General features: G+C 45.0%; 1 protein-coding gene across 1 annotated transcript in view; it reads right to left on the bottom strand.

Annotated features, from left to right (window-relative positions):
- The window catches only part of LOC133127739 (E3 ubiquitin-protein ligase RNF152-like), a 43,570-nt gene extending 33,610 nt beyond the window's left edge, over positions 1-9,960 (bottom strand). The window contains exon 1 of the mRNA XM_061240858.1: positions 9,834-9,960. The gene's annotated coding sequence lies outside the window, so the exon portion shown is untranslated. The remainder of the gene's footprint in view (positions 1-9,833) is intronic.
- Between the last annotated feature and the right edge of the window lie 1,041 nt (positions 9,961-11,001).

The raw sequence follows: 11,001 nt of genomic DNA, 5'->3' as shown, positions 1-11,001 counted from the left end.
AAATAAATAGGATTCAATTCCGGCTAGGAAACATATGTGCCCAGCAATCCAAGCATACTGTGCAGCGCATCAAAATTCCCAAGGGTCAACCTGGATTTGTATCCTGTTAAAATTCCCAAGGCTCAACCTTAACTTCCCACGAATGGTACCACGTCAAAATATCCACGGTCAACCTCGATTTAAACAGTGTCAGAATTCCCAAGGCTCAACATCGATTTTGGACGGTCAAAATAGCCAAGGCTCAGCCTCATAGCAAAGATAAAACCATTAACTTTGACCCCAAATAAAATGACGGTTGGACAGAGTGGGAGTGGCAATCACCTTGGTTACCAGGTCTTGTAACGCCCTCCCTCTCTGCATTCCCGTCCACAGATTTTGTGCTGGGGAATGAGTTTTTGGTCGGACTGGCGAAGACCGCATTATTCACCCAGGGCCCTCCACTCCCGGGGGATCCAGCCTTGCTTCCTTTTTCAGCGCCAGAAAGCTCACCTCATTAGAGAAGGTCACTTCTGGCAGCCCGTCAATTGTCAGAAGACTTTTTCGTTTTTATTGTGAAGGAAAAACAGTGCAGGGATCTGTTGTTCAAACTGTACCTTAGTCCTACCTCCTGATTCCCTCCCCCTTTCCGATATCCCTATTCCTCTTGTCCAACCCAAAATAAAACAAAAAACAATTGCACTTATGATGACTGCGTGTTTAGAACAGCACTTCATGTGTATTTTACTAGTTATGGTTGTGATGCTTTAACTTGCGGTAGAACCTACGCACTTACAAGTCGCTGTGGATTAAAAGCGTCTGCCAAACGACGAAAATGTAAATGTAAATGTAAGCCCAAGTGATTGCGATTCCAATCAGACCAGTTTCCTGGAGGTCCTTTGAACATTAGCTTTTAAGTCACAAGGAGAATTATAAGAAAGGATTTTGAGTATTATTCTAGTTGAATAAATTATGTTAACTGTACTTTGTCATTCTTGTTATCTTTTCAGAAATGTTCTCATTAAACAAATCTTCCAGTTTGATATTGCTCCATGATGTTTTTCCAGGCCTAAATGATGACCGGCAGTGGATGCATTTTCCTGTTACCTTAACATAACTATACAGCAATAGAACGTTCCAAGACTGTTTGGGGAACAATATTGCAGTGGTTCTCAAACTCAATCCTGAGGGACCCCTGTGTATGCTGGCTTCTATTATAGGCAATTTCTTGCTCAATTAAGGCTGTTGAACACAGGTGTTTAGGTTCTTTCGTATTTATTTTTTAAAACATATTAATACAATGCAGGTTTGAATCGTTATCATTGGATTTATCTTTAAATTCTTCGTTATCTACCAAATTGTTAGCTTTTCGTGGCCAGGTGTCACACTTTCACCAATAAGAAGCCTATTGATTCATCTAAGTCCTTAATTTGATCCGTTTTGGGGGTTTTGTTCACCTGTTTTTATGCAGGCTTTGCAAAACAACACAATAAGCACAATGTGAACAATGTGGGTCGTTTATTCTTCATGGCATGATGGCATGCATAGCCATTTTTAAAATGTGACAAAAGAGGGTAGATGATCCCGTGAAGCATGAAAAGCATCGAAGTTAATTAAGAAAGATCCTGGGATTGCAACTGTGGTTGGAACAAAAACCTGCATACACAGGCGTCCCCCCAGAACCACTGCGATATTGTACCAAGAAAACAGGAATCTCACCAGACCCTTCTCCAACATTCTGGAAACCTTTTGTGTTTGCTGAGCAGGTCTACCCCAGAGATAAAACTGCAACGAAGCCTGGCTGCCAATGCAAGAGCAGTGGCTTGTTCCACCGACTAATAAGGATTTAAATCCTGCGTTAAGCCTCATAACCCATAAATGCGTCGCCCGATTTTCCGAACACTGGCGACAGCTCCGAAGCGCACGCCTTCGGGAAGGCCCTAGCCCCGTATTGAACCATCTCCATGTGTGATACTGGCACGTGTGCGGCACTGCAGCTCTTGAGCTGACATCCCTGCAAGGGCTATCACAGTCCTACAGCATTGTTAAACCTTAATGTAGGGTGTGAAATTAGCACCCGCCACCAGCAGAATGCTGCTAAAAATTTCATTGTGGCTGGTAAGATTTTCACCCCCAAGCAGCCATTGGCAAGGGAACCAACCAGAGTACTGTTGTATTGTAAACGGTAATTTGGCTTAAAATGTCTGAAAATGGCCGGTGATTTTTAAAAGCCAGAGGGTGGGAAAGTAACTGTTATGCCCTGTGGCATAACGAAACCATTCCTTAGACTGGTTCACCTGATACAGACTGACTTTTCCCTCCCTTTCGATTGAATGGGATTCATTGGCTACCTCTGAGAAGTTCATATCTTCTTCCCATATCCATATGCAGTTATACTGATTTCTTTATTATTATTATTTTTTTTTTTTAAGAACCAAGTCACCGTAGTACGACCACACAGAAAGAATATCAAGCCTTCGGTTCCTTTCACAGATCACTGTAACTGAATATAGCCAACAAAACTGCAAGAGAAAAAAATGTGTATGGCGTTCTTCAAAGTCCAATATGATTATTCTGACAAAAAGAATATTATGAGCGCTGTATGAGCACGGCGATGCTGGGAACAGGGAAAACAAAAATGAAATCTGGTTATTACAAAACCTCGCTGCATAACAGAGTGAGTAAATCCTTCTGGAGGATAGCCTATATTCACCGTATGAGAGAACTTCAGGTTAGTGACTTCGCCAAAATAGTAATAACATTTCCCAGTTTTCTGTGCTTTTTTTTTTTTTGCCCCATCCACATTGCACTGAGCTGCATTATCTTTGCAATAACATTTCAATATGATAATACGCAGCTTCATCTCGGGTGAAAGATGTTGAAACACACGGAAGGCAGCAGGACTGTTTATTTCCTTGCTTCTCTCCACAGATTCACTTGTCATCTCAGCCAACAACTCGTATGGAGAAAGCTTGATAATTACTGATCGTACACAAAATGAAACTACTCCAAAGTTTTAACAACATCATTGCCTCCTACCCCTGGAGAATCTGCACTGGACAACCTCCAACTGACAATCGGTGTGTGTCCTACTGATTCAAATCACAACTTTCCTAGCATGGGGGGGGGGGGAGGGGGTTTGTTTTGTTCTTTTGGTACTGCATGTTATGTCTAGTACCTTTCCCGTTGGCTGTGTTTCGTTTATTTTAAGTCACTTAGTTTAAACACTAGACACGTCAACATCCTGCTAGGCAGCGCGAAACCTTAAGTGTGATAAAAGAGCTGAATCAATAAGGTAAGATCCCGCAGATATCAACGCCCACCCACGCCCCCCCACCCCACCTGGCACACGTTATCCCCGAACGAGCGGAGACGCTTCTCCCAACAGATGGAAGCCAATTAGCCACCTGACTTGGGCGATCACGTGGAGCTCCTGTGCAGCTGAAGAGGGGTGGCGGCGGTGGGGTGGGGCCAGGTTTCGGGAACGGGAGACGGGAGAACTAATGAGGAAGTGGCTGATCCGAAACCAAAACCAATGAGAGGGATTAGAAAGTGTGGCAAAGCAGAAGGCAGTGGCTTTCTGGAGACCACCGCACCGGGCTTATTTCATTATTATTTTGCACCCCGTGAGAACGAGCGAACGAATGGCTTAATCTCTCCCACAATCTGCAGATATGAAAGTTTTTAAATTGGCTGGTGTCAGACTTTAAGTCTTTATTGCCTTTAGGGAAGCTTAGCTTGTTTCACAACAGAACAAGAAATGCTTTAACATCATCGGCACCAAAAAATATTATTATTTTTTCTTTATTTTTTATTGCCATTTTATTTTTTATTTTTTATTCTCTCATGTCTGTGCAAAGGCCTCGTCGCTGTGCGGTGATGTCACTCCCAGAAATAAGTGTAGATTGGCCCCCAATGGAGAACAGAGCTGGCCAAGATGACCTCTGGCATATGTGCAGTTATGTCGGTCAAACACTGCCGCAGTCATGCAGGCCAGTCAGAGTCTATGTTGCTGGAAGGATCCTAAACTCACGCCCAACAGTCATGCAGGCCAGTCACAGTCTATGTTGCTGGTAGGATCCTAAACTCACGCCCAACAGTTATGCAGGTCAGTCAGAGTCTATGTTGCTGGTAGGATCCTAAACTCACGCCCAACAGTCATGCAGGCCAGTCAGAGTCTATGTTGCTGGTAGGATCCTAAACTCACGCCCAACAGTCATGCAGGCCAGTCAGAGTCTATGTTGCTGGTAGGGATCCTAAACTCACGCCCAACAGTCATGCAGGCCAGTCAGAGTCTATGTTGCTGGTAGGATCCTAAACTCACGCCCAACAGTGATGCAGGCCAGTCAGAGTCTATGTTGCTGGTAGGGATCCTAAACTCACGCCCAACAGTCATGCAGGCCAGTCAGAGTCTATGTTGCTGGAAGGATCCTAAACTCACGACCAACAGTCATGCAGGCCAGTCAGAGTCTATGTTGCTGGTAGGATCCTAAACTCACGCCCAACAGTCATGCAGGCCAGTCAGAGTCTATGTTGCTGGAAGGATCCTAAACTCACGCCCAACAGTCATGCAGGCCAGTCAGAGTCTATGTTGCTGGTAGGGATCCTAAACTCACGCCCAACAGTTCTGCAGGCCAGTCAGAGTTTATGTTGCTGGTAGGATCCTAAACTCACGCCCAACAGTCATGCAGGCCAGTCAGAGTCTATGTTGCAGGTAGGGATCCTAAACTCACGCCCAACAGTTCTGCAGGCCAGTCAGAGTTTATGTTGCTGGTAGGATCCTAAACTCACGCCCAACAGTCATGCAGGCCAGTCAGAGTCTATGTTGCTGGTAGGATCCTAAACTCACGCCCAACAGTTATGCAGGCCAGTCAGAGTCTATGTTGCTGGTAGGATCCTAAACTCACAACCAACAGTCATGCAGGTCAGTCAGAGTCTATGTTGCTGGTTGGGATCCTAAACTCACGCCCAACAGTGATGCAGGAGAGAGGGCAGACGAGAAGGAGACAGAAATAGAGAGAGAGAGAAAGAGAGACATCTAAAGGAGAAGTGATCAAGGCTCCGCCTCTCTGTCCACTGGAGCGGATATAAAAACCTGTCACAGAAAACAGAGCCCGTGTCTGTCTCATCCTGGGGGCTTTTTGATGCTACAATAATGCTTTGATAAAAAAAAAATATATATAAAAAGTTTGATTTTGAAAAAGTCTCGAGTCCCTCGGAAGCTGCCAAAAAAAGGATTAAATAAAATGCCAAGAAGAATTAAACTTTGTGATACTGAAGACACATTCTGAACAGGAAATATATTCCACAGCGTCTGTGCACTCAACTTCAAGGCACTTGTTTACCTCAAGTCCCCCCCCCCCCCACCGCCCCACAAATGTGAAAATTGACTGAACTGGCACAGACTTATATAACGTCAATAAAGCTGGTTGATATTCAAATGCGAGTACCAATATGCGGTGTTGGAATTCATACACACAAAACAGCTACTGTCCTTACTGACTGAAGATTATTCGGCTGAGGCTATCTGTACTGCTGAGAGAAGCGGGCCAATCAGGAAAGAGCAGGCCGGTCCTCTCTTGGCCAATCGGAGAGATGTTTCTTGCTGCGTTTGAGGCGGTGCGGGATTCTGTTTGCGAACCTAATGAATAAATATAAGTCGTGGGACTCCCCAACTTCACAGCGCACTCGACATTCAAACTCCTTTCCTCGGTGCCAAGTTTATCGACAGCAGTTTACACCATCTTAAAAGTTAATTGCCACCGGGGAAAAGCAAATGGCTGGCAGCCCATCTTGATTTATACCGGATATCAATACCTTTGATTCAATGCTGATATAATTAAATGCAATGAAATACGACGACCTCTACCTCGCCCAGGCAGCACAATTGGACCCAGACGGGTCTTTGTGCAGGCAACACAGAACACAAAGAGGAGAGGCCGCTGCCCTCCTGCCCACAGTCTCCACCAAGGTGCCCGGTGGGGGGAAATATTGGGATTTTTCGGAGCTGGACTCAAACCGCACGGTCACACCATGCACGAACAAAACAATCGCACCACCCCGCAATCCTATTTTCTGAAGCAAAAGACAATGATTCAAACTCAAATCTCTCCGGATCTTAAAAATGCATAGTTTTTCCATTCCAACTGAAGAGCCAAGCAAGAGACATTTAAATAACATCCGCGACCAGCGCAAATCAAAGCACCGCGGCGCTGCAGAAATACAAAACAATCCTACCAACCTGCAACGCCACTTTCCGAACTAAAGACGGTGATTCAAACTCAAATCTCTCCGGATCTTAAAATGCAGTTTCCCCAATCCGACTGAAAAGCACAGCATTTAAATAACATCTAAGCCCGCCTCAGCTCAAAGTGCAGGCACTCAATGCACGCCAGAACAATGTTCTAAGGCAGAGACATAGCTTGAACGGACAACGAGAAAAAAAAAAAAAAAAAAAAAAAAATTTGTGCTTCATCATTGGAGTCGTGGTTACTGGACTCATTACTGGGAGGTTTCAGGCTCAAATCCCCATTAAGGCTCTGCGGTGGCACAGCCGTGCGAGCCAAGTGAGCCGCCGCGGATATTAATTAATTACTTCATTAATTAAGAGCTCAAGTGCACAGCTGAGAAGAGCAGAGAGGGCTTTAGGTCTGCGAAGACTCCCTCGCAGAGCTAGAATAAATTAGGTCTCTGAACACAGACGGTCGTCGGATCCCGGGAGCCGATCAGGAACAGACTCATCTCTTCAGGCTGCACCTTTCCCTCCCTAACTCACCACCATGATTAGCCTTATATATGCCATAGACTATAATGGAACTTATATAGTTATATAGATATTGCTGTGTTTTGTATTAGCTATTGTATTGTCGTACTCGGGGTATTCTAGCTGCCAACTGTGGTATGGTAGATTGTAAGCTGATGTATTCTCCAAGGGTTGCGATTGTATCTGTATGGTCACGCTAGGACTCGGAACCGCACTGTCCTCTCAGGTCCTCTTCACACTTGGTACTTGCGTTCGATCTGCACTTCGTTGTACGTCGCTCTGGATAAGAGCGTCCGCTGAATGCCTTGCAGTGTAATGCAATGTAACTTACCGTGGCAGCAAAATGGAGGCCAGCTCCGGGATCTCAGACAGCGGCACACGCCCACTCTCTTCAAGCACCTCCATGTGTCTCGCCACGTGCGTTTGAGTCCCCACCTTCGCTGCGTTAACGGGTCCGACGAGAAACTATTGGCCGTATCCCAAAAGTGGGCAGGTCTGAACTGAACTGCTGTCACAGGGCTCGTAAGGGGGGGAGAGGTTTAGCCCAAACCTGGCGCACAAAGATATGAGAAAATGTACTTCTGACATTAAAAGGATGTGCTTACTATGACCTCGTAGGGCATAGCAAGGCTTAGGCACCGCACCTCTTTAAATAACCACCATGGGGCGGTAAAACCACCACCACCACCCCCATACACACACACACACACACACACACACACAGGAACAAGGCACAGCAGAAGGTAACAGCAAGCCACCTGACCCTCTCACCCACGCCTGTACTAACTGCCAATCAGTCCTGACGTGCCGGAGCACTGCAAGACCCATAACCGCCGTCTATTCCAGGTCATAGAGGCGTAGAGGCGGCACTGAGTACAACTGTGCCAACCCCCCAAGCTAACGACCGGGCCCGTGCCCCTGACACATTCCGGAAAGGGTTTCCGGAACTGTGAAAATAGTATTTATATGTATGAAAAGGTAGAAATGGCTACAGATCAGAAACTGCCCCCATGGGGGAGGGGCTCCATGTGAAATGTGCAAGGCATCCACTGATGGTGCATGTCTCCTTTCACGTGAAGGTAGCACTACCCTTTGTTTGTGTGTGTGTGTGTGTGACTGGACATATGTGTGTGTGTGAGTTTGCGTGTGTGTGTGTGTGTGTGACTGGGCATATGTGTGTGTGTGTGCGTTTGTGTGTGTGTGTGTGTGTGTGTGTGTGTGATTGGGCATGTGTGCGCATGTCAGTATGTGTGTGTGTGTGTGTGTGTGTATGCGTCTGTGTGTGTGTGTGTATGTGTGAGTGTGTGTGTGAGTAGGAGTGTGTGTGTGTGTGTGTGCATGCCTGAAAAAAACACACCAAAGCGCTGCTGAGGGTCAGCCTGGAACGACTCCCCCCACCCCCCATATAAGGCAGATCTGGATGGAAGAGGAGTGTGAACAGATGGAACCACTTAATTAAGAAAAGCCCTGGTGAAAAAGCAAACGCAAATACACGAAGGTGGGGGGCTTAATAACGATACTTAAACCCCTGAGCAGCTACAGGATTCTTTCTTTCCTCTTTGCTTTGTGTTCAGCCTCCTTTGAGGGGAAAGCAGGCTCGCCACCGATGCCCCACAGTCGCCCTTGTCTATTCGTCATACGGAACTGGCCGTAATAACTCCAGTTTATACGAGGATAAAGACTACACGCCAACATCTGTGTTTCAACTGAGCCACTCGCCCCTAAACTCTCCTCATACCTTTCTAGGATAAGGCCGTCAGTTCAGACCCCGGCCAGAGATAAATCGGATGTCTTCCTTGCGTCCTGACGATGCCTACAGACACTTGGCTCATTACAAAGACGCCGTAAGTCGTTCGATAACCTGCACGCCCGAACTAAGAAAGATAGGCTATTGAGTACGGAGGTGTGAGATAAGCGACACTAAAATGATACAATACAAGCACACATTTCATTGCAGTAACATTTCGCGCTCTGTTAAGCCTTCATCGAAAAAAATACTTCGGAAAACATTAAATAAACCTAGAGTACCAACGCATTTTAGGATTATGATAATACTGTCTGTTCATATTTGCAGACATCTAACGAATTTGCTGAATAACCTAAGAACAGATGGACATGGCTATAGCCAGCAATTAAGGAAATTGAACTGAATTGTGAATAACTAAAAACACACCAATAACAAACAAACAAAAAACACAAATTAAAGATACGATTAAGGAATGCAAAGCGTTCCTCTTGTACCTGATTATGTCATCGTCTATCCTCTCCCTTCGCAGGCAGCGAGACTACGGGGGGGGGGGGGGACGTGTTCAGCTCGCTCCGACAGACAGGGAGAGAGAGCACCAGCGCGAAATAGCTTTGTTATTCCTGAATCTAATCACTCGCAGTAAATGTGTCAAGACTCGATCTCACGGTAGCCTAAAGCACAAAGAACCATGCCTCGTCTGGATCTGCGCCTCGGCAGTTTAAGAAAGAAAGCAGCAGACTCACAGACAGGCCGTGTCGTATTCAGAAAAAAAGCTGCGATTTCATAAATGAGAACGACCGTGTGACAAAGCGAAATAGTGCGAGTTATGCTCGACACAGTAGCCAGCGATGTCTGTACATTAGCACCGTGTTTACTTTGGTAATGTCTGACTAAATCGCACCATATTAAAGTTTGAATCGAACGCGCAAGCAGGGCGCAAGCACTTAGGTAAACGTTTCTTACGGTATGACAACAATAATAAAACTTACTTAGTTTCATGGAGTAGGTAGGCTACCGACCTACATTGAGGTAAACAATGCATGCCCTCGTACAGGAAGCAATTTCTTGTCAGCTACATAGCAATCTATCTGACATATCAGGGTGACATTTCCTGTAACATGAGGCTAACTTTGCTGTGCTAGGAGAAAAAAAATCTAAACCTAGCTATTTGGTAGGCTGGCTATGAACTATCGAGAGAATAATGAGAATAAATTCTAAGGCAACAGTCAGTAAACCGTCAGTTACCTAGGTAGCGAGATACACTGGCTCGATTAGCCCCGTAACGGTATAGTCTGCAAACGTAAAAAGAAATAGCCTAACGCTTTTAACGACATGAAAATAGCTCACCTTTAAAGTCCTTTGACAGGTCATTAACATATTAAGGGGTATCCACATTCGGTCTTTGCAGGTGAATTAGGCAGTATTTAGGTCTTCGCTTTGGGCTCAGAAAGACATGCGTTCCCTCTTCTGCCTGAAATGTTTCTGTTTTCTTTTTCTTTTTTTCACCCAACTACATAAAACCCCTCCCACCGTTCCAGTTTCACCAATGGTGAATCAGCTTCTTCCAAAAAAACAAAACAACCCTCGGCGTCAAACCACGCCCACTGTTTGACGTTCCAAAATCGAACACACGCTTGCTCCGATCTGAAGTGTCACGGTTTGGAAAACTTCTAACAAAATTAGGGAACGAACTCCGCCGCAGTGCAAAATAATTTGCGGATGGGAGATGACCACCGGATATTACCGCAATCTGTATTCATAGAAACCGTTATAATGGAGTGCATTATTAATGACAGTGAAGCCCAGATTCAGCGGAGCAATTTCAATTTTAATTTTAAATGAATATCATGTAATGACAACAACAGTCATCAAGGGCCTGACATTAAAGAAAATGGAATCTTCTAAAGCAATTTGTACCATCTATTTCAGCTGATAATAATAATAATAATAATAATAATAATAATAATAATAATAATAATAATAATAATAGTTTTGCATTCTAGGCTACTTTTACCGCAGTCTGTCATTTACGTACTGACGTAATCGTATTATAAAACCTTATTGGCATTGAAGTCACACTTTCCCCCACTGTGTAGAGTAATGAGAGTAATATAATTACACTATTTTGCCCTGCAGTAAGTTCAAGTAAAAAATCCTCTCTCTCTCTCTCTCTCTCTCTCTCTCTCTCTCTCTCTCTCTCTCTCTCTCTCTCTCTCACTCTCGGGGGAAATTGGCGGAAAAAACATTCTGCCCATTTCCCACCCAATGCTCCTTGAAGACTTGAGATAAACAATGAAATCACGTCGAATGCTGTACTGCATTCTCCTGCTGGAGTGTGGGTGTTCCTCGAGGGAGTTCATGTAGCATGTTTGTACACTCGGGTTGCTTTTCCTTTCCTTTCCGTTCCTTTTCTTTTCCTTTTTTCCTTTAAACCCTTGTATATTACATTACAATTACCGGACGCTCTTATCCAGAGCGACGCACAACGAAGTGCAGATCGAACACAGAGACGAAG

The sequence above is a fragment of the Conger conger genome, chromosome 4, assembly GCF_963514075.1.
Source record: "Conger conger chromosome 4, fConCon1.1, whole genome shotgun sequence".
Lineage (NCBI taxonomy): Eukaryota > Metazoa > Chordata > Actinopteri > Anguilliformes > Congridae > Conger > Conger conger.
The sequence above is the reverse complement of the archived record's forward strand: the minus strand, read 5'-3'. Positions and strand labels throughout refer to the sequence as shown.